We start from the raw sequence: 21,685 nt of genomic DNA, 5'->3' as shown, positions 1-21,685 counted from the left end.
GTGGGGGAAGAGATCAGGGTGGATCTCCTTGACACAGTGACATTTGAGCAAAGAGGAGTGGAGGGGGTAAGTCATGAGGATCTGGAGAAAGCGTCCCAGACAGAGGGGACAGCCAGTATAAAGGCTTGAAGGCGGGATAGAATGAGTGGGGAGAAGATTGTAGGGAAAGAGGCTGGAAGAGTAATTGACAGACACCTAGAGTAGGCCTTGCATGCCATTGGAAGCATTTTGGCTTTTATTCTTGGGTCAGATGGAAAGCCATTGGTGTGTTCTCAGCTGTGTAGTATCTGATCCTCTGAAAGGATCACTGTGACTGCTGTGTTAACTACAGGGGGGCAAGTGAGGGGATAAGGTGGGAGGCTACTGAACTAGTCCGAGGGAGAGAGAATGAGGGCTTTGAGCAATGGAGCAGGGCAGCTGGTGATTGGGTTTGGGGTTAATTTTGAAGTCAGGCAGCAGGATTTCCTGCTGGATTGAAAGTAAGTTATGAGAAGGGAATTAAGGATGGCTGTGAGGTTTTGGCCTTGGAAGCCATTGGAAGGGTAGAGTTCATCAAATGAGATGGGGAGGACGTTGAGAGGAACAGGTTTGACTGGAAAAAAAAGTTAGGTTTTAGTCATCTGAAAATTTGAAATGCCTGTTTAGAATCCAAGTCCAGAGGTGGAGTAGGTGATGGGAAGCGTGGAGTTCAGGGGCAAGATCTGGTCCCGAGCTACAAATTTAGAGACGGCCAAGGTGCTGGAGTGGGCACAGAGAAGATTTCAAAGGATGACGCAGCTCTGGGCCCTCCAGCATTGAGAATGGGGAGAAAGAGAGGAGCCAGAGAGATAGGGGACCTGGGTATGGTGTCCTGGAAGCCTGGTGACAAAAAGACACCTGGAGGGGGAAGTAATCAGCCACAGCACGTGAGCCAGTAGGTTGAGTGAGAGGAGCACTGAGAATTAACCATTGGAGTTAGCAGGTGGGAAGTCTTTAGTGCTCATAGCAATTTTGGTGGCACATAATGGGGGAAAGCCCTAACTAGAGTGTGTTGGAGAGGGAATGCAAGGAGAAGAATTGGAGACAGTGAGAGAACAGACCAATGATTCTCAAAGTTTTTGGTCTGAAGGCCCCGTTACACTCGTGAAATTGAGGACTCAGAGAGCTTTTGTTTGGGGTGTTATCTGTGGATATTTGTGGTATTAGAAATTGAAGCTGAGAAATGTTTTATATGTTTCTTTCAAGTGAAGAATAATAAATCGGTTGCATGTTAACATAAGTATCATAATTTATGAGAAATAACTTCAAAATAAAAAATATTTAGTGAGTGACATTGTTTTATATTTTTGCAAATCTCTCTAATATCTTCCGTAATAGCTGGACTCTTGTATTTGCTTCTGCTCTGTAACCTGGTGCCATGTCACTCGTCATGTATCTTCTGGAGAACTCCACTATACACTTAGGAGAAAATGAAAATGAAAAAGGCAAGTAATGTCCTAGTGTTATTATGAAGAGTTTAGGCTCCACCAACTCCTGAACTCCATACCACACTTTGAGCACCAATGGTATACATGACTCTTCCTGAGGAATTTTACTATGAAGGTTGCTGAGAAGCAGGGGTAGCTGAAGACCTAGAAAGGAGGGAATTATTCAGAGTTCCAAATGAAGACACAGAACTTGTGTGTCCTGATTCCCAGCCAGCTTTCCTATTAGACCTGAAGTTTGCTATGTTCCAGTTCAGCGGCCCGGGGTTCACAGGTTCAGATCCTGGGCACAGACCTATATACCACTCATCAAGCCATGCTGTGGTAGGAACCCATGTACAAAAAAGAGGAAGACTGGGGCAATGTTCCTCAGGCAAAAAGAGGAAGATTGGCAATGGCTGTTAGCTCAGGGCCAATCTGCCTCACCAAAAAATAAAAATAAATAGGGCTAAATGGTTTTAGTTTTTTGCAACAATAAATGGAAAGGTACTTTGGGTTGGAAATATGGGATTCCTCTGAAAGGAGTGTTGCCTAGTGGACTATCCGGGATTGAGTTCCATTTCTGTGATTTACTGGCTGTGTGACCTCAGGCAAGTTATTTTACCTCTTTGGGTTTTATCATCCATAAAATGGAGTAGTAGATCATAGTTGTCTTATTGAGGTTGTTAGGGGAATCACAAGAGATTGTGAAAGTACCCTATATAAACTGTCTAGATAAAATGTTAAGTGGTAAAATTTTAGATACTTGCTTTGGCTTGAGGTGTCTTGTCTTCCATTCCTCTCTGAAGACAGTGGTCTTTAACCTTGCAACTGAGGATTGCCAAATAATGTGGTTTTTTCCTTTTCAACAAAGCTGTACTCAAGGCAACTCAGTCCAGTTGCTTGTTCCAGAAAAATTATCTGTTTTTAAAGATTACTCGATAATGGAGCCTATCTCTCTTGTCACTTTTAGAAAATGTTTAATAATTCCTAATGGTTTCTACCAGCCAGCCACAAGTCTTACTCAAAGTGGGAAGCTAGCCAAACTGACGTTCCAGGTGCCCCCGCCCACATGTTACCAGGGAGGGTGTTATGAGGGAATCTGCATTCGTGGCCAAGTTTGCTGTCTAATATACAAACCTCGGTTACTAGGGCCTTTTGAAGCCAGGACCCTTGAATGAATGACGTTTATTTGGAGCTGGCAGCTCAAACCTGCTGAAGGAAATCAGATGTTGGTGTGACCTGAGGGGTTGTAGAAAATGTTCTTTGCCCTGTGTGCAATCTTGGTAGCCGCCTAACATCAGAGAAAGAAGTCAGGCCTAATTTTTCTTTTGACTTAATATGTTTATTCTTAGCCTGGAGACCAAAGACGTGGCTCTGGGCTAACGTGCTGGGCCACCTGGGTTGTCCCCTTGACCTGAGCTTCAGATTTTGCTTCTGCTTTATGTGATTTGAGGTTTTTTAACCTGGGGGTCCCCAGACCTCTAGTTGGGCCCCTAATGATCTTCTGGGGATTCACAAGCTTTTTCAGCTCATCTAACAGGTGACAGTGTGTTTGCTCACGTTGAAGCCAGCTCACATCATTTGCTTCCTTTTGGCTGGAATTGTACCCAAACTGTCTTATTATAGATATCAAGTTAATAAAAAATGATACTAAAAGCTAAAAAACAAAAAAGAAATAATTAATGTGGTTTGTTTTAAACAGTAAAGTCTTCAAAACAGAGTCCTTGGGAGGTAAATTAAAAAAGGGTTTTAGGTGAGAAATTGGGAATCCACGACCAGATAGGTCTCCAGGCTTTGAAGGAGAACAGTGCTGAAGGTGACCACAGGTGGTGGTGTTTAATGGTCGTTCCTGGGCTTAAGTGCTGTGTGACCATTATTTCGTTTACTTATTTTCAAGAAACTTCCCAAAGGTCACAGAGCTAATGAGGAGCAGAGGCTAGATTTGAACCCAGCTCTAAGTCCGTGGCTTTAACCAGTGTTGTGTATTGCCTCATTGAATCTTCTATAAAACTCACATGTTTCCATAATTGAGTTCAGACAAGTGAGCCTCAAGTAGATTGGCTTTCCTGCCCTCCTAGCACCGCACATCGAGATGAGTAACATGGACCCAAGGGGCCTGGCATGCTGGTTTCCAGTTGAGACAAAGTCCTGCACCGCATACGACGTTTTGGTCAGTGACAGACTACATGTATGACAGTGGTCCCATAAGATTAATACCATATAGCCTAGGTGTGTAGTAGGCTATACCATCTAGGTTTGTGTAAGTACACTCTATGGTCCCACAACAAAATCACCTAATGACGCATTTCTCAGAACATATGCCCATCGGTAAGCGGCGCACGACCATAGTTTCTTCTACTCTGAAAAAGGTCATTGTGCTGGTAACAGGTAAGTAGCCCCCAGGAAGGCTTCACAGAGGAGGTATAACTGCCAAAGGGACAGGAGGCAGAGGTTTGATGCCTACACCCAAGGCTCATCCCACTTAGTCTGTGGTGGAGCCTTGAACTGCCAAAACAGAGGATAGGAGGAAGGAGATGCCAACCTTACCCTGAAGTAGATGGTTACATCTACTAGAAAGAATGGCGGGTTTATTTATTTAAAGTAGGGATCATTGGGAGGGGAATGTGCCTAGCCGGTGATTAATTCTTTGGTCCAAGCAGATTTAGAACCTCTGGGCCTCTTTGGAGTCCCAGTCTGTAAAATGCAAGTCCCAGCCTTGCCTTACCCTGTCTCGCTAGCTCTTTACGGAGTTGTGCAAGAGTGGAGGGTTGTGAGGGAAGATCAGAGGGTTTGCTTCTCTTTTCCCCAGGAACTTAAAGCTCAGCTTTCACTGTGAAGACCTGGCAGCCCTAGGTACTGGTCTACAAGGAGACAGCCCTCGGGACTTGGTCTGTCTACTGGTGTGTTTGTTTTCTGGGAGTTCCCCCAGGTAGGGAGGGCTGGTGTTTGTAAAGCCAGGCAGCTCCCCGGGGCTGGCTTTTGCCCCGCTGTTGCCATCCCTTGACGACTCCTGCTGGATCAAGGGGAGGAAGCTGGAAGCTGAACTGTCCTTATGTAACGGAACTGGTGGCCCTCAGGGATAATCTGTCCCATGAAGCTCTGCAGGACATCAAAGCATCCATGAGGGGACAGGCCTGCCCCAGGGCTGTTGCTGCTCACACTCTGTTCCTCCCTGGCATCCTTGGCTCCTCCAGCCAGGCAGCATCCCTTTGGGCAAATCAAAATAGCTCTTGTAATCCTCCAGCTGTAAGCAAAGCTGCCTTATGGTTGGGGTCCTTCCAACTCCCATTTCCTCTTACCGCAGGGACACAGACACCCACCAACAATAACAGCCCCTGGTTATAAACACCTGCTTTGAGGGGCCCCCTGACTTATGCAGGGCAGAGGCCCTGCCCTTTTGTCTCCAGCCCTGAATTACCCACTTTACAAATATTATCACGCAGCATCCGCGCAACTGTTCTCTTATCTGCCGTCTTTCTGCAGATTAGGACGCTGACAATCACTTTCCTAAGGTTTTGAGAGTCAGGATTTGAAACAGGGTATCTGACTGGAAATTCCACCGTTCATTTCTGCCTCCTGCAGCCTCTTTAAAAGCAGCTCTGGATGGGTTCATGTTTTGAGGCAGATGGTGGGTCCCCCTCCGAATAGCACCACACAGGTGGCGCCTTAGGATCAGTGTACGGCGCTGCAGATGGGCATCTCAGATCTGAGCACAGGCACACTGCAGCAAGGCCACCATCCGCTCCTTAAGGTGAGATCACTCGTGTGTGGTTTGCTCTTGTGTCACGCTGATCCAGCCTTAAACGTGGGCAGGTGAGGCAAGGCTGGGACAGTGAGGCACCCACATAACCAAGGATCAAGCCACAGTAGGCATTAGCCTCGTAAGCAGGCAGAGGTCAAAATTACCAAAAGGTTGGAAAGTGGGAGCCACCATCGGCAGCCAGGAAAGCACCAGCCCTGAGGGAGTGCTGGCAGAACAGTCTGTGACACCAGTGCCACAACAGGGCTCTGATGTGACCCAAGGGTACCCTGTTGTCTGTGTTCCCCGGTACCCTGCAGAAGCCCATCCCAAGTGAACTTAGCTTGGGCATTTGAGGTTGATGAGAACCCAAAGCAAAATGGCAGGGGTTCCTGGGTTTCTCTCTGACAAGTCTTCCAGCTTGTTTATTTATTCAATCTCAACCACAGCAAAGGATCTCATCATTCGTGCCATCATTGATGTGGCTTCATGTAGCCCTGTGTTGACGAATTCTAGGGCCGAGTAAGATTTGGTGAGCAAGAGCCCTCCTGGCATATGGTGGGCACTTGCCCAGTGGTGGTGTTGATAGTGTAGGCCCCAATGTTGTCCTCTGGGAGCTCACACTTTAACAGTGTGGATGATAAGACAGGGATGCTTAGCTGTAGTGGGCGTGGCTTGGGAGAGATACAGAAAGCTTGCCAGGAGTAGAGGGAAGTTTCCTGGAGGCGGTGGTTCCTTGGGCTGGTTCTCGAAGGTAGGTGTAGGGGTACCTTGTAAGCCAAGTGATAAATGGAGGTCACAACTCAGGGTTTGTCAGGACCTCTCCTTGGCATACTGAGGCTTTGTTGGATACAGGAGACTCAGCTAGCAAGGAGAGGGAATCCTATTTTACTAACAAAATTCCCAACTGGATATGCCTTCTAGACCCAGGACCTTTGGAGAATGCCCAGGGCTCTGTCTTGATAAACTAGGGCAGCAGCCAACAAGCTCCCAGCCTCTTTTCATTTCCACTGGTGAGTCCTCTGTGGCATTACAGAATTAGAGGAAATGGAGACCTCCTCCAGCATTTCTAGCATTCAGAGCATGGCAGGCCTTAAAACTGCCAGCCAAGTTTAAAATAAATCAATACCGTAAAATACTGCAATGAATTTCCCAACTTTAAAGGAATTTCACTTTCAGTTAGAGGTGCCAGGGGAAAGCTATAACTCAGCCTGCATCGTACACAGGTCAGAATTCTGTATTTTGTTTCTTTGTAAAAGAAAGTGATGTCTAGGGACTCAGGAGGAATGGATTAGAGCCACCCAGGCACACTGTAGGGCATAGTGAGGAAGACAGAAATGCCCCTATCTTCTCAGGCTGCAGAAAGGAGCTGGACGTGGGGCCTGGGCAGATAATCTCATGAACGGCAGCCTCTGCTTTCCATGAGTCCAAGGCGAGGGACTGTGGCAGTGATGGGCAGTGGGTTGCCTTTGAGGTGCCATGGTGGATTGTAATATTGCCCATCTGTGCCAGTGGGAAAGTCAGAGATGATGTGAGCCTGTTGACTCATTGTGCATTGATTTCTAGCCTTTTGGAAAAAGGAAGGAAACCCTTAAATATCACTACAGCTCCTTTTGTTTTTTCTTTCTGCTTTTTTCAGACATGTCTAAGACATGTCCTCCCAGAAGGTTCCAGTCTAGGGCAAATCTAAGGCATGGACTGGAAGTGCCGTGCTGTCAGGTCTTGGCAGAACGCATGGGCCTTTCCAGCACAGCCCAGCCTTGTACCCAGCATAAGGAGAACTGGGAGTCACAAGTAAAGTCTCCTTTGTTGTTAGTAACCAGATTGTGTACTTGGATTGGATGACTGCTTGGAAGGAACCCTTGGTTTTTGTGGGGCAGCAGAAATGAGTGTGAGTGTACCACACCCCAGACGACAACAGGGTGACTTTTACCTTTTAAAAAAAAAAAATGGGGGTTTTAAGCCAGTTGCGTAAACTGAAATCCAGATGTCACCACTGCCGTGATCGAGAGATGCTCCTCCCTCTCCTGCTTGAGCATCTCAGGGCTCGGGCACCAACCAGGTGTAGCAACCAGAGCCTTTGGAGAGCACGTCACTCCAGCCTGGTGTTTTGGAAGCCCTGTGGCAGTGGGACAGCTCTCCCTAGGACTCCAGTTTCCCACCTACTCTTAGGATTTCATTGGGTTGGGCAAAAGCTGATGGTGCCATAGGCAGACCTGGATGTGAGTCTTCAGAATCAGCAGCCTAATTTCATGGCCTTGGTAAAGTTTAACCATAGTTAGGAAGATTGCTTTTATTTTATCAGCAGAAGGAACTGAGGATGTCATGAGTAAGAAGTTTTCTACTGAATGCATTGAGATTCTACCCTGTGAACTTGAAGATATTGACAAGCTATTGCCACACTCCTCCCTGCTCCTCCATATTACCTCCCACCTCCCGCCACACACTGTCAGTCACAAACCCTAGCACCATGCTTCTCAAAGTGTGGTCCCCAGACTGGCAGCATCACCTGGGAACTTGTTAGAAATGGATGTTTCTGGTCCCACCTCAGACCTACAGAGTTGGAAATAGGAGAGGGGTGTTCACCAAGCCCTCCGGGTGACGCTGATGCACACGCTGGTTTGAGAACTGCCTTAGTAAAAGGGGGTAACGGTGCAATCCACCACCTTACTGTCTGTCAGACATGCAGCCATCTGCCTTGCCTCTTACCCTTTTGCCCCCCAAAAGCTTGGCTCTAGGCCTGAGAGCTAGGAGGGTCTGCCAGGTTCTAGGCTCTGTCTTCTGTAATTACCTAGCCCCAATGCTAGACAAGACACTTCTCTGTGGGCTGTGGTTTCCTCACCCAGAAAACCGGGTACCTAAAGGACCACTCTCGGCCCCCTCCCCTACACCCTCAGCCCTGGCACGTTCAGTTTTACAGTGGTTGTGGTTCTAGGACCAGGGACTCCTGATTCTTGCTTAGTTTCTTTCTTAGTGCATGTGTCTTCAGGATAAGGTGAGGCCCTGTGCCCGCCTGCTCCTGGGAGGAGGAGGAAGAAAACAGTTGAACTTCTCCATGGGCTCCCCTGGCCCTAGGCAAGTGGACTTCTGAGCCATAATAACAGTGAACATCTTGGGCTGCTCCTGGGTGAGTGCCATCAGCAGAATAACAGGTCCCTGTAAGGTCGTGATGGTAGGAGAAGAGGTCACCCTTAGAGAAGGGGAGTTTGAGAGGCAGTAGGGCACGGGGATTGGGGTAGCTGTGGGTGCACAGGGAGAGCTTAGGACTCTAAGTAGATCTTACACATAGCTTTGAATCTGGACCAGAAAACTTGTTCATTCCACAGGCATGTATTGAGCATGTGCTGTGTGTCAGGCGTAGGCTGTGGTGATGAAGAAGAGCCCCGATCTCATTCCGTCTGAACCTTGGGCATCTGAGCCTGGGAGTCCTCATTTATAAAATGGGCTGCTAATACTTACCCCATAGGATTTTGATGTGGGTTAAATGTAAAATTACTGTAAAGCTAGCATAAGGATGCTAGGCATGCAGTAGGCCCCCACTGCTGTTGGGTTCTGCTGTCCTTTCATACCAGTTCTTGGCCGTGCTCGTAACAGAGCTAGAAGTAGTGTCTCAGGATGTGTGCAAGTTCTTGTGCTCCCCCCACCCCCATCACCACCAATAAAAAGGAAAACCCACCCTCTAGATGGGCCCATTAGTTATTTGATTGCTTGTGTGTGTTCTAGGTACTGGGGTAAGTACTTGCAGTATGTCAGTGAGAAACCAGACATGGTCCCACCCTTGAGGCACTTACACCTCAGTGTGATACGCGTCATAAGGGAAAACTACAGGTACAGTTTCAGGTGTGTATGGATGGAGGAAATAGAAAATAGGGGACCTGCCCAAGGTGATCAGAGAAAGTCTTTGTGAGGAGGTGACTTTGAAACTGAGACGTGAAGGATGAGGCATCTGCCAGGCAGATGGGCAAGGAACCGGCAGGTTTAAGGTGGAGACAGGAGCCCGTCATGCCAAGCTCCGTAGGTCACGGTGAATCACTGCACAGCAGCTTTAACCACCCGATTCACATGGTGACAAGAGAACTCTGGCTCTGTGGCCAGTGGAATTGGAGAGAGGCAGGCATGGAGGTTGGGAGCCCAGTTAGGAAGCTGTAATCTTCCAGGTTAGGGTGGATGGCACAGGGGATGGAGAAGAGTGAATTTGAGGTGAATTTTGGAGGGTGTTAAAGGCTTACAGGTGGACTGAATAAGGTGGGAGTGAAGGAAGGGGTGGCTCAAGGCTGACTATTATCTGTGGCTTGAGTCACTGGGCAGTGGGGCAGAGCCATTTAACAGAGAACGTTGCAGGAGAAGAGGGGTTTGGGGGATGCTGAATACACAGATGTATCTTGGATGTATGGACATAAACGCATCCTCTCTCGTCTATATGGGTGTCTGGTAAGTTGTGAGTGATTGGGTCTTTTGGAGGGTTGCTGAATCCTGAATTTGGGGCTGAACATAGGGCATCTTCAAGGGCATGGAGTGACCTCCTTAGACCTTGGGCTGCCTTTACAGCCTTCATTTGATGGCTGAGTCTTTCTGTGTTTTGTTCTTCCCTTTGTAATCAGCTTCTCATTAGGTGACTGATGAGTCTGGCTCTTCTGTGTCTTTATTTGCATATGCACTCTGCTATAATTATGTCACAACATAGCGTTTTGTTGTTTTGTATTTACTTTTGCTTTTTAGAGCTGAAAACCTGTGCAGTGTCCTGTCACATGGGCAGCCCGGTGGTTCTGCCAAAGAGCATCTTTCTAGCCTAGCATTTCACTCTTTGTTTTTTTAATAGTTATATAACAGCAGGACCATGATTGCTGGCTGTAAAATTGATGTTGAGAGCCACGTTAATTTGTAAGTTGGGAAATACTTTGTGTTTTGATTTAAGGAAAGGAATAGAGGGGAAGAAGGTTGGGGGAGAAGGTCTCTGGTCTCAGTTGCCTTCAGGTTTCTAAGTGTGATACCAGTAGCAAATGGTGGCTCTACTTCCTCAACTTGATGTTGAACTAGCAGGGAAGGGGCTTCACAGTCAGTCCTCAGTTGTCCTTTCACACCGGGGTTGGAACTATTTACAGGGTGTGGTGTGGAGGCTGGCCCCACCTGCGTGTTCACCACATCTCCTTCCCCGGAACCCAGGAAAGCCTGGGTCCTTTGTTGCACTCATTTAGTAGTTGCTTACTGAGCTTTTGCAGCTTGCTGGTGGTCTTGTATTCACTGTATTGTTTCTATATAGGAAAAAGCCTGGTGGAGCCTGGATTCTTTATCACCACAAGACGTGGAGTGGGGGGGCACTTTCTCTCTCTTATCTGAACTCACTGAGCCCGTGCTGTTTGCCAGACTTCATACTCTCCCCCTGCTTATCTTGTTAAATGCTCACGTGTGTCCTGGGTATGGTGTCCTCCCCACTCCACGTGGATGGCAGGTGCCAGCTCGAGGGCTAGAGCTCTGGTGCTCACGTTCTTTTCCATCAAGCTTCTGAAGCTAGGTCACATCAGCGAGTCTATAGTGGCACAGTACTGTCTCACTGCTCCCAGGAGCTCAGAGGAGGGAGTGCTGGCTTTTGTTGAAGAAGTAAGTAATGGTGACCTGTAGGACCTGTGACTTAAGATGGCCCTTGAAGAAAGGAAGGCAGATGAGAGTGTTCTAAGCAGGGGACACACTGTTCACAAAGGCAGAACACTGGGAATTTGTGGAAAGAGCAGATCTTTGGGTTGCTTCACACAGAGGCTAAAGTGGGAGAGCGAAATAGCACAGAGTTGCCAAGAGAGTGAACTTCATCCTGCAAAAAAGATGGGGGGGGTGGAGTGGTGGTGTACAAGGCTATATTTTTGGCAGGTGAGTTGGTCACAGTGAGGGGAGAACTGTCAGCCCCTCAGGAAAGAGGATGTGAGGCTCCTCCTGACGGTACCAGTCTGAGGAAGGTGTTTGCCTGCACAGGCACCTTCCCAAGCTTGCAAAGGGAGAGGGGGAAAATGATGAGGGCACTTAGAAACCCTGGGCCTCCAGTGGTCTCAGGACATTAAGAGACTTGCTTTTGAACTTGATTTGCTGATAAACATAGGTTTAAATCGCATCTCTACCACTTACTAACTCGGTGACTTTGGGGAAGTTGCCCAACTTCTCTGGGCCCCCATTATCCATTAAATGGTGTTCAATGAACGCTGATGCCCACTGTACGCTATTGTGAAGACTAAATGTACAGGAAATGGAAAGTATCCAGTGCAATTCCTAGCACACAGTGAGAGTGCAGTAAATAGTGGCTCTGTGTGTTGCCCTCGTCCTGTTTGTTTTTGCCAAATTCTCATAGGCTAATCATTCGTTTCCACTTCACGTCTCATGAACAATTTACAGTGTCCTCTTTTCCCTAAGAGAGCTCCAAACCCCTTAGCAAGTGCCCCCAGTGAGTTCCCCTCGGCGCACTGGGCTTTGGACTGGTTGCTGTAACCACAGGTCCAGATGGTCTCCTTTTGCCCAGACCACTCTGGGCATGACCTTGTTTGAGCCTTTCCTTTTATAACCACAAATTGTCCTGTCCCCATATGGAAGGGCGACCTCTCCCCTTTAGCTGTAACAGCACCATAGACATCTTCTTCCTGGCAAAGGGCCCATAGGGGGAACAATCTCAGGAGCCAGGCCCCTCCCCCGAGTCCTTTCTCTGTTAATCACAGCAGCCGCAGCTGAACCTCAGTCTCTTTGGGGGCCAATTGAGGTGTTGGCAGCTTGCATTTCAGCCCCACACTTAAAGAGTTGAGGAAGGGGCTTAGTTAGGGTATCCCCATAGCTGACTGCCAATTACCAGGGCTGTTTCTAGAGACAAAAAGTTCCCCTTAGTTTGTCTCGAATGAGTTCCACCAGTACCTGTTTACCAGCTAGGGTGCTTAGGGGAAAGCGCTGACCCCAGTGCCCTAAGGGCCTCCATATGTCACTTTCCAGGCTAGAAAGACCAGTTTTTCTCAGACCCAGGTGGGATGACTCAGGGTGTGGTCACAGGTCATTGCTGGTCACCAGGGAGACCTCGGGAGACCTCCAAATCTGAGTCTTAGGTCTTGCCCAGTGACATTTTTTTTTGTGCGTTTGGCAAACTTAAATACTAGCGGTTTTGGCAGCACCTCCAAGGAATCAGAAGGTTCAAAACAATACCAAGCAAGTCAGCAGAGGTGACAACATGCTCCCTGCTGTAATACAACCAAGGCTCTGTGTCTGAGCTTCCACAGGAGCTGCTCACTGCCGTTTGTAGAGAACTGTTCACCGCCCTGATCGAACTTCAGATTTCCTTGAGATGAAGCTGGCGTCTGGTTCCGTCCACACGCTGTCTTGGCTTTAAGCTCTGCTCATTCCCTTTGTCTCAGGAAGCCGTGCTCCAGGGTACATTGGGCCTGCCAGTCGTTGCTGCCAGAGCGTGTGTCCTCATGGTAAATGGGCAGCGGGTCGAGCTCAGCTGGCCCGGCATAGAGCCCACCTCCTCTCAGTGCCCTTCATCCACTTTAAGGGAGTCTCCGATTCTGCTTGAGAACTGGGGAGAGCGACCTCCACCTCCCATTGTGAGCGTGCACTCTGGTGTGGAGAGCTGAAGTCTGTCCCCACGGCACTCCCCTCACCGCCCGGCCCCAGCTGCGCAGCTCGTACTCCCCTTTGCTATGGGGAGCCCCGCTGAGCAGCCCTGTGCTGCCTTCTAGGTAAGGTTTTTGTCTCGACAGATAAGGGGCCGACACAGGCCCTCGTGGTTTTCAGTATCCCTTGTGTCGTAGACCCTTCTCAGAATCTGAATGTTGGGGATATTCCCCCAGAAAAATGCACATGACTTGCACACACTGTGACACTTCATACATCTTCGGGGGGTTTGTAGAACCTGTGTATCCTTGGAGTTAGAAGAACCCCAGGTTAAGACCCCCTGCCCTGGTCCCAAGCCCCTCGTTGGCACTTGAAGAAACGGTATCCCCAGAGCAGAGTAGGAAGAGCTAGATGAGACCAGAAGCCAGGTTTCCCACTCCTAGAGCCTTTATCGTTTCCCTGCATTTTACTTTAGGGTCTCCTAATAGATTACCAGCTGGCAGTGCGTTCCTACTGTTGAATTAGTGCTGTCACAGCCTGGGTGACAGACAGTGTACCTTTCAGAGAGTTCACAGGTGGTTCCCCTGGACATGCCTAAGTAAATGAAGAGGACATGGAAGATGGGAGGGGTGGCCTCTTAGGCAGAAGGTGGACCACCTGTCTGCACAGGGGCTGGTGCTCAGTTCCTCGTAGGGCAGCCCTGCCCCTGCCGCCTGTTTCCACGATCTGTGTATTTCCATTGTGGGATATGGGAGTCCTCCACCCTACCTAGCACCCCAGCCAGAACTCCACCACCACCTCACAAGCCACTTGTCAGCCAAGGAGAGTTCTTGGGCATTTTTGCCATTTTACAGATGGCTGGGCCTGGAAGGAGGCCACGGTGAGTCTTTAAGATCTGGGGAACTCCACGGAATTGAGGCCAAACCCAAATCTTCCAGTCCTAACTGTCCTTCTCAGTGATTTCTTACTGTGACTGACTTAGACTCGGGGACACACTCGGAAGCCAGGCCGGCTCCGAGTAGCCACACCCGGATTTCAAGCGCCCTCTCCAGATTAAACAGACTGTATTTGCAGCCAGTTGTCTGTCTTCTTCCCCATGAGGTTAGGGCCTGCTGATGGGAAGTTGGTAAGGGAAGGAGGAGTGGAGAGAACTGCCATCGAGACGGGAGCCTCCTGGTCCTGTAACTGATGGGCTGTGTCACGTCAGGAAAAGCCTTCATCCCTGTGGGGCTTATTTCTCCCGCTCCTCTCTAGGGGTAGGGTAGGGGTAGGGGTGGAGGTGGGGAGTGGCACGGTGTAGCTGGGAGAAAAATAGCGCAGGCAAAATCCCGGCTCCTGTCGCCCCAGCGCTGGAGCCTGGGGAAGCGGCCCGGCTTTCTGAGGGGAGAGTGAGCTGCCGTCTCTGCACCGGTCTGGTTGGGATGTTCAGTGGGAGCTCAAGCAAAGGCAGGGATTCTTGTAAACACATTTTTATGTTAAAATCCTCTTGTGTTGAATGAATGGTTCTCAGAAATGTATAAATTAATTTTTTCTTGCCACGTCCTAACTCCCAGTTTCTGTCAGTCACCCAGTATTTGAACTCCTTCTGTGCTTGGTAACCTGAGAGGCTTAAGAGAAGCAGGAGACTGTCCCTGTCCTTAAGAAAACTTGTGGTAGAGGGTAGTAAGAGCGGAGCACACAGCAGGGTTACTGGGGTCTGTGGTCATCCCGTGCCTGCTCCCTGGAGCTCAGAAGAGTCCCTGCAGAGCTGGGTCCTCTGGGAATGCTCCCTGGGAGGAGCGTGTGGAGGGGCCTCGAAGGGTGAGTGCCGTCTGACTGACAGTGAGGCGCAAGTTAGGGGGCCAGGGCAGGTGGCGTGTGCAACCCGACCAGCCGTTGCTGAGGCCCAAAGCAGAAAGGAGGCTGTCACTTGGAGAGAAGACTGACTTGAGGCCAAGTCGTCTTGTCTGGAATTTTCGCCTGAGCCAATGACTATTGTGAGGTTTTTGTGGCTGCTGTTTGTTTGTTGGATGTGATTTAAAGCTGCCATCATGGCTGACTAAGTGCCTCCTGTGTGCCTCGTTGTGCCTGTTACAAATACCGGTAGTCTCTGGACTTCACACCCTACAAGCAGACATTCCCACCTTTTAAGTTGATTAAACTGAGGCTTGGGGGGGCTTGACTTGGTAAAAGTCAGAGCTGCTGATTGGTGGAGCTGGGGTATAAATTTCAGATCTTCCTACTCCATCGCCCATGGCCTTGACAGAGCCCCGACTGTTTGCCATTCTGTAGCATGCACTCTGAGTGATCCTCCCCCTACATTCGAGAGCTGCTCCCGGACTCTACCTTCTTTTGGTCTCCTGGTCAGGGCTCAGAGACCATAAGGGCGGGTGCCCATGGCCTTCCAGATTGTCAGGGCTGCTGTAAAGTGCCTGTTGAGTGTGCTTCAATGATCTCTGGCCTCTTGTTCCCCTTTTCCCTAACACCATGTCCCCCTGTAGACCTGAAGAGTGAAAACATGAGTATCCCGTTTGTCGTCTCTACCCCCATCCTTTGGACCCTGACGACAGGCCCCCCCATATACTGTGCTCTGGGCTGCTCACAGCATGGTTGTCCCTGTTTTTGCCCTACTCTAAGCACCACTGTTGCTAGCTAAGCCTTAGAGCAATGAAGCATCAGAGAGCTTGGCTCCTGGCTGGCTTCAGTCCCTCTGACAGATTGGGATAGACAGTAGTGCTGGGGCCACTGAACACCCCAGAGCTGGCACGTTGTTATCTGAGTCTGAAAAGCCAGCTGCTTTGGTGTATTAAACAAGTGAAGAATGACTCATTTTGGAGCTAATCCTTCTTAGAAGGAGAGGCCTGCACTCTGTGACCCTGAGACTCCCTTCCCCGTGTGCCTCTGCAGCATGGCGTGCTCAAAGTCAGCACCCTGAGCCTTGGGTGGCCATTCTCTAAAACAGGGGTGATTCCTCCTGGTCCGGTGTCTGGACAGAGGAGGCATTGCGTGTCAGGCCTTGCATGGTGTCTGGCATATCAGAGGGATCATGAACTTCAGTGACAATACCACCAGACAGGGCTCCAGGGAGAGTTTAGGTAAGAGTGAGTTGTTGGCTGTCCACCCAATAATACCATGATTTGAATTTTTACTTTGCTTTAGTCTATGAGCATGCCAACAGTTGAGTTTCTTTTCTGTTAAATAGAGGAGAGGCAGAGACAAATTGAGAAACTGGACTTTAGGTTTGAATCCCAGTTAACAATTTACTAGCCATTTAACCTTTTACAACTTGCTGAGTAACCTCCGAGACTAAGACTCCTCATCTGCGGAGAGAACGGTCTTCATGGATAAATGTGTGTGCAGAGCAGAGAGAGTATATGCGAGGACTCGCACTCAGCATCTCGGATGCTTGAGGTTCCTGCTCCCCTTAGCGGTAGGTACAGGAACTCAGGTGCATCCCTGAAGCCTGCAGGCGGGTGCATGAGCCCTCCTCCTGACCAGTGCCAGTGGTCCCCCGGGGCACTGGCCCACCGTTGCAACAGTAACTGTGACACTTCTGTGCAATCCCACCAAAATGGATCCTAGCAGACAGCCAGGTAGTACTTCCAATTTCTAGGTCCCTGGGCTTCACAAACCCACCTTGAGGCCTGAGCAGATGAAAAGATGCTGAGGTTGCTTTTGCCAGGGGTCTCAATGGGGATCAGAGAGCTGCCCTCCCCCTCCACCGCCACCTCCACTGCCGTCATTCTTACATCTCCATGTTGAAAACATAGGACTGAAAGTTCCTGAATTAACTGTGACTCTAGACAAGTTATCTAGTTCAGTCTGTGATACCCTAAGAACCAAAATGACCCTTAACACAACTGACAACAAGCTAGATCGTACCGAGTGCCCCACTCTGTGCTGGGTGCTGGGCTGGGCAGTTTACTTGAATCCTCACTCCTCGCAGCAGACCCCAAAAGAGTGAATGTAGCAGCATCCCCATTTGCTAGTAAGGGAAAGGAGGCTCAGATAATGTAAGTGGATAGTAAGTGGCAGGGCTGGATTTGAACCCAGGACTGTCCACCATAGGCTGCACTGTCTCCTTGACAGAGCACTAGAGTGAAGATGCCAAGTTAAACATAGCTGTGGCTCCCAGACTCTTACATCCTGTGGTTGCCACACTTAACATTTTGAAGGACAGTATAATTTAAAGCAGGGGTGAGGGGGTAGGAGATGGAGATAGGTTTTTTAAAACCATTCCCATCATTTCATCAAAAAAATGAGATTTTGACACCCACAAGGGAGGAAGGCCATACTTTTAGAATAAAGGATAGTCTTTTACTCACCCAGACGTTCCGTGTCTGCAGGTTGAGGAATAGGGGAGTCGGTCCCCAAACCCATCATCGCTTGCTCCCGCTGCAACTCTGAACTCTGCTTAAGCTCTTCTCATCTCTGTAGGAAGGGAGTTTACATTACAGAGTTACACGTTCAAAGCAGGAGCATTGGCGTGAGACAGACCTAGGGTCAAATCCTTCTCTCTGCCACTTATCAGCCGTGCCGATCTTCGCCGAGCTTCAGTGTCCTCGTGTCTAAAGCTGGGGTGACAATAGCGCCCACCTCAGAGGGTTGTTGGGTGAAATGAGGCAGTGGATGTAAAACTTGGTCCATTTTGGGACACAGTGAATGGAAAGCAGTGTGGGAGGGTTGAAAGTGGCCTTACCGGATTGTTCTATATAGCATTCTACTCCATAGGACACGCCTGGCACATGGGAAATGCTTGGTAAGTGACTGCCATCACGATAATAAAGAAATGAGAGGGTCGGATGTGCGGAGGGAACTTGGTCCAAAGACAGAAATAGGAAAGGGAAGGAAGTGCCAGCACCCCTTCCCAGATCACTGACGCCTTTCCCTCCCGAGACCATCTCAAAGGCAGGCGATCAGAACCTCTGGCAGAGCCAGCTGTGACAGCAGCAAATGAAGACTGTCATAGTGGAAAGACTTGGGCCGGTGAAGCTGGAAAACTTTAAATTAAGTGCCGGTTCTACTGCTCAACAGCTCTGTGAGGTGGGGCAAGTTGCTCCGTCTCTCTGGGCCTGTTGTCTTGGTAAAACAAGACAAATCCATCCTCAGAAGAAGGTGACTGAGAAGGTGAAAGATGGCGTGTACTCCAGGCGTTGACTGCAGGTTTATCACACTACTGTTTTCCATTGTGTCCGGCAGCTATGGCTTCGCCCGGTAGGAGGGCTCTGGTCGGAGGTAGGGTTCCGCTGAAAGGGACAAGGCAAGCCCTGCTTGAAGCTGAGCTGGGCAGTCAGGCCGCAGCCTGAGCAGTCAGGGAGCTAAAGTGTGACATCTGCTGGGATGGAGTGCAAGGGCCTATACCACTTCCTGTTCCGGCAAGTGCCTGGGAGGGTCTGCTGCAACTTCAACCCAGAGCTCTGTGGTCCGAGCCATTCCTACTCATGGCTGTAGAAAGGACCCCTGCTCTCTTCCAGTGCAGTTACTGCCATTGCTCCTTGGGGGAGGTGTACCTTCTCTAGTGGGGACCCCTAGAGGAACCCAAAGCCAAGGTCCTCTCCATGGAAGAGAGAGCCCTCTGATTTTCATTGGCCCTGCCCACTAGGGAGAAGCAGACTGAGACCTGCAGGCTGTCCTGAGGCGTCCTACCAGGAGGGCCGCAGCCAGTGCCAAAGCTGGAGCCAGGGTGGAGGAGCCTGTGGGAAATGTCAGCCTCGCTTCCTGGCAAGGGACCCAGTGATTACAGCGGTCCTTAGACGCTGCTGTTTCAGGAGGTCTCGCAGAGTGCTGTGCTATGCTGTTTTTTTGACCTTCTGTAGTCAACACTCTGTTCCACTAGTTTATGATGTAAAAGGGACTTCTGGCTTCTGAATCTCTGCCTCCTTGCCAGCACTGCTCTCCAGTTGCCATGGGCCACCTTCCTGCTGATGGTCATCCTTTTGAGGAGGTTGTCCTCAGCTTGGGTCCCACCAAGGGAGGGAGGAAGGCAGTGTTAAAAAGGTCGTAACTGGTTCCAAAGATTGTCTTAGCAGATCATACATGACCATGCGATTTCCTGGGCTTTTCTTGTCATCTTTCACAAGGACTTAGAGTGTCTTGGATGGTGAGGTTCCCTCCAAACCTTCGCTCCCCCCATCTTCTGGTTGCTCTGCTTCATCTCTGGAAAGCACAGGGAGAAGAGAGTAGGCGTGTTGAATAAAGCTAGATTTGAGATGACTGCTGGATCATTACGGGGCGTGCTTATGATAAGTGGGTTTTTCCAAGGCAAAAACTGGGATACAAGACTCACTAGTGGATTTTTGCTAATTGAAGGCAGGGAAACAGAAGCAGCCAAGGAAAAGGTTGGGGCTGGGAAGTCCAGTATTTTCTTTCCAGATCAAATCCTTTTTTTCCCCAGCATCTTTATCATTCATCTCCACTTTACTCTACATGCGGACACTGGGTCACCCTCACCTGTGCGGTGGAGGAGGGAATCGCAGTCTGACGTCATCTGATGCGTGTGGGAAATTCTCCGTTGTCCGCTGTATGTGGAGCAGCATGCGTCTGGTCTTTTGGCTGCTACCTTTCTTTGGAGTTGCTAGCTTTTCTTATTCCCTAAAGGACACTGTTTTTCCCATTAAAAAGTAAAGCATGACAGTGTGATGGGTACTCAATACAGGCAACCCTTGTTTTATTGCACTTTGCAGATAGTGCGTTTTTTACAAGACCTTCCACCAGCAAAAGCATTACGACTCTCTGAAGGCTCGGATGATGGTTAGCATTTTTTAGCAAAGTATTTTTTAATTAAGGTATGTACATTGTACATTCAGATGTAGTGCTGTTGCACACTTAATAGACTATAGTAGAGTGTAAACATAGTTTTATATGCACTGGGAAACCGAAAAATTTGTGTGACTCACTTAATTGCAATATTTGCCTTATTGCGGTGGTCTGGAACTGAACCCGCAATGCCTCTGAGGTACGCCTGTGTGAAAATACGGTGGAAAAGCAGGGGAAGAAGAAGATGTGCTCACAAGTACAACATTTCGATATACTTCTTGCCAGATTTTCCTATACTTGGAGGTGTTTGTTTTACATAGCTTTGGTCATACTATATGCCACAGAACTTTGTAACCTACTTTTTTCCACTTAACCCAGGGAAGTGCTTCTGCCATAGTGCTGACAGTGCCACACAGCCTTCTCATCTCCTCTGTAATATGTCATTGAGTAGGTACAACATTTGCTTAAATCTCTTACTTTTGGATTTGTGGTTTCTTGCCTCATAATTTAAGTAATACTTCAGTGAGCATCCTTATTCATAAAGTCCTTTTCATATTTCGCATTGTTGGTTAAGCTACATTTCCAGAAGTGGAATTATAAGGTCTATGGGTCTAAACACATTGGAAGCTCTGAAAACACCTTGCCAGGTTGCTCTCCCGAAGGCTTGGTGACACTCGCCACATGGGGTGCGTCCTTGCCATGTACCCTGACCCAGGTAGAAGCAGCGTTGGTGGTGAAGTGGCCGAGGATCACAGCCTGTTTAAATTTGACACAGTTGTAATCTCTGGTTGGGGTCAATGGCCATCAGAGATGGGCTCATGGAGTGTGTCACTTCCTGCTGTGGCTGGCTGCTTTGTAGTCCCCTCAAACCTGAGAAAGGAGCCCCCCGTTTCTCAGAGGAGGAAACTGAGGCTGACAGGTAGCAAATCATCCAGTACTGCTGTACCCTGCTGCCTCTCATGGAGACTAGTGAGGCGTCTCTCCAGGACCTGAGGACAGCGGACCAGTATTGTCAGACTGCACAGGTGGCAAGTAATGGTGGGGAGGGCGCCGGGCTGGGAGGGTACACCTCTCGGGCTACAGAGCGCTCCCAGAGCATTGGAGCCCAGGGGGGATTTCAAGCGCACAGTGCTGGACGTGTTGGCGTCAGTGCTCAGAATGAGAGCCGGCACTTGGAAACTATCAGATGAGTCCGTGTGACAGAGCGTCGCTGCCCTGGGTGCCCGCCCTGCCCAGGGTAGGGCTATACTTAGCTCTGCTCAGACGGCTCAGACTGGGAAAGCCAGGCTGGGGGTGGGGGCTGGCCCAAGGCTAATCTCTGTAGGTTCTTGTATTCTCAACCTCCACTGAGAGGTCCTGAGGCCTGGGACCAAGGCGATTCCCAAATAATAGCTCATAATAATATGGCCAGGCACTGTTCTGAGTTTTACACGTGTTAGTTCACTTGGTACTCATAACAACCCGTGAATGGGTAGAGGTGATGAGACCAAGGAACCAAGGACCTAAATTTGGCCATGGTCAAGTGGCAGACCCTGTGAACTCAGCCACAGATTCTGGCTCCGTGTCTCGTTCCAGGAGAAATCCCAGAATTCTCCCTGGAGAGGCAGGCGTTCCCTGGGGAAGTGAGGTTTAAACGGTGCAGTGTACTGCAGTGTGGGGCCACGCGGGTGACTCTGAGTCTACACTGCCCCTGGCTGTGGGACTCTGGCCCCTCTTAAGGCTTGAGAACCTTGGTTCCCTCATGCAGGTTCCCAGAGGCCTGAGCCTCCCTTTTCTTGTCTCTAAAACGGGATAAATAAACTCAAGAGAGTTGCTGCGAAGTCTCAGTACAGCACGGTTAGTCAGAGAGGGTGGGCGGGAAGTAGGAGGGGACGGGGGCTGCCAGGGCCTGCGGGGATAGACAGCTAGGGTCCTGTGGCATTGTGTGCTCGTAATTCAGAGAAGCCATTAGAGGGATGGGGTTCATGATCGGATTTGTCGTTGGAGCCGTCATGCCTGGGTTCCCCATTATGAAGCTCTGCCCCTCAGTTGATGTGACCTTGGGCATGGCGCTTAACCTGTGGCTCAGTTTCCTTACCTGAAAAAGGAGAATACTGTGTCCACGGCAGGGTGGTTGTGGTAAAGCCTTCTCCCCTGCCCCCAGCACCTCATAGCTCCTGAGTTCGTCTGGGTTGGGTGCTGGCACCTC

General features: G+C 49.5%; 1 protein-coding gene across 8 annotated transcripts in view; it reads left to right on the top strand.

Annotated features, from left to right (window-relative positions):
• STK35 (serine/threonine kinase 35) overlaps window positions 1-21,685 on the top strand; it is a 126,345-nt gene that overhangs the window by 18,471 nt on the left and 86,189 nt on the right. The window lies entirely within an intron of this gene.

The sequence above is a fragment of the Equus quagga genome, chromosome 12, assembly GCF_021613505.1.
Source record: "Equus quagga isolate Etosha38 chromosome 12, UCLA_HA_Equagga_1.0, whole genome shotgun sequence".
In the NCBI taxonomy this organism is placed as follows: domain Eukaryota; kingdom Metazoa; phylum Chordata; class Mammalia; order Perissodactyla; family Equidae; genus Equus; species Equus quagga.
Note: the sequence above shows the minus strand (reverse complement) of the source record. Positions and strands in the feature narration are given on the sequence as shown.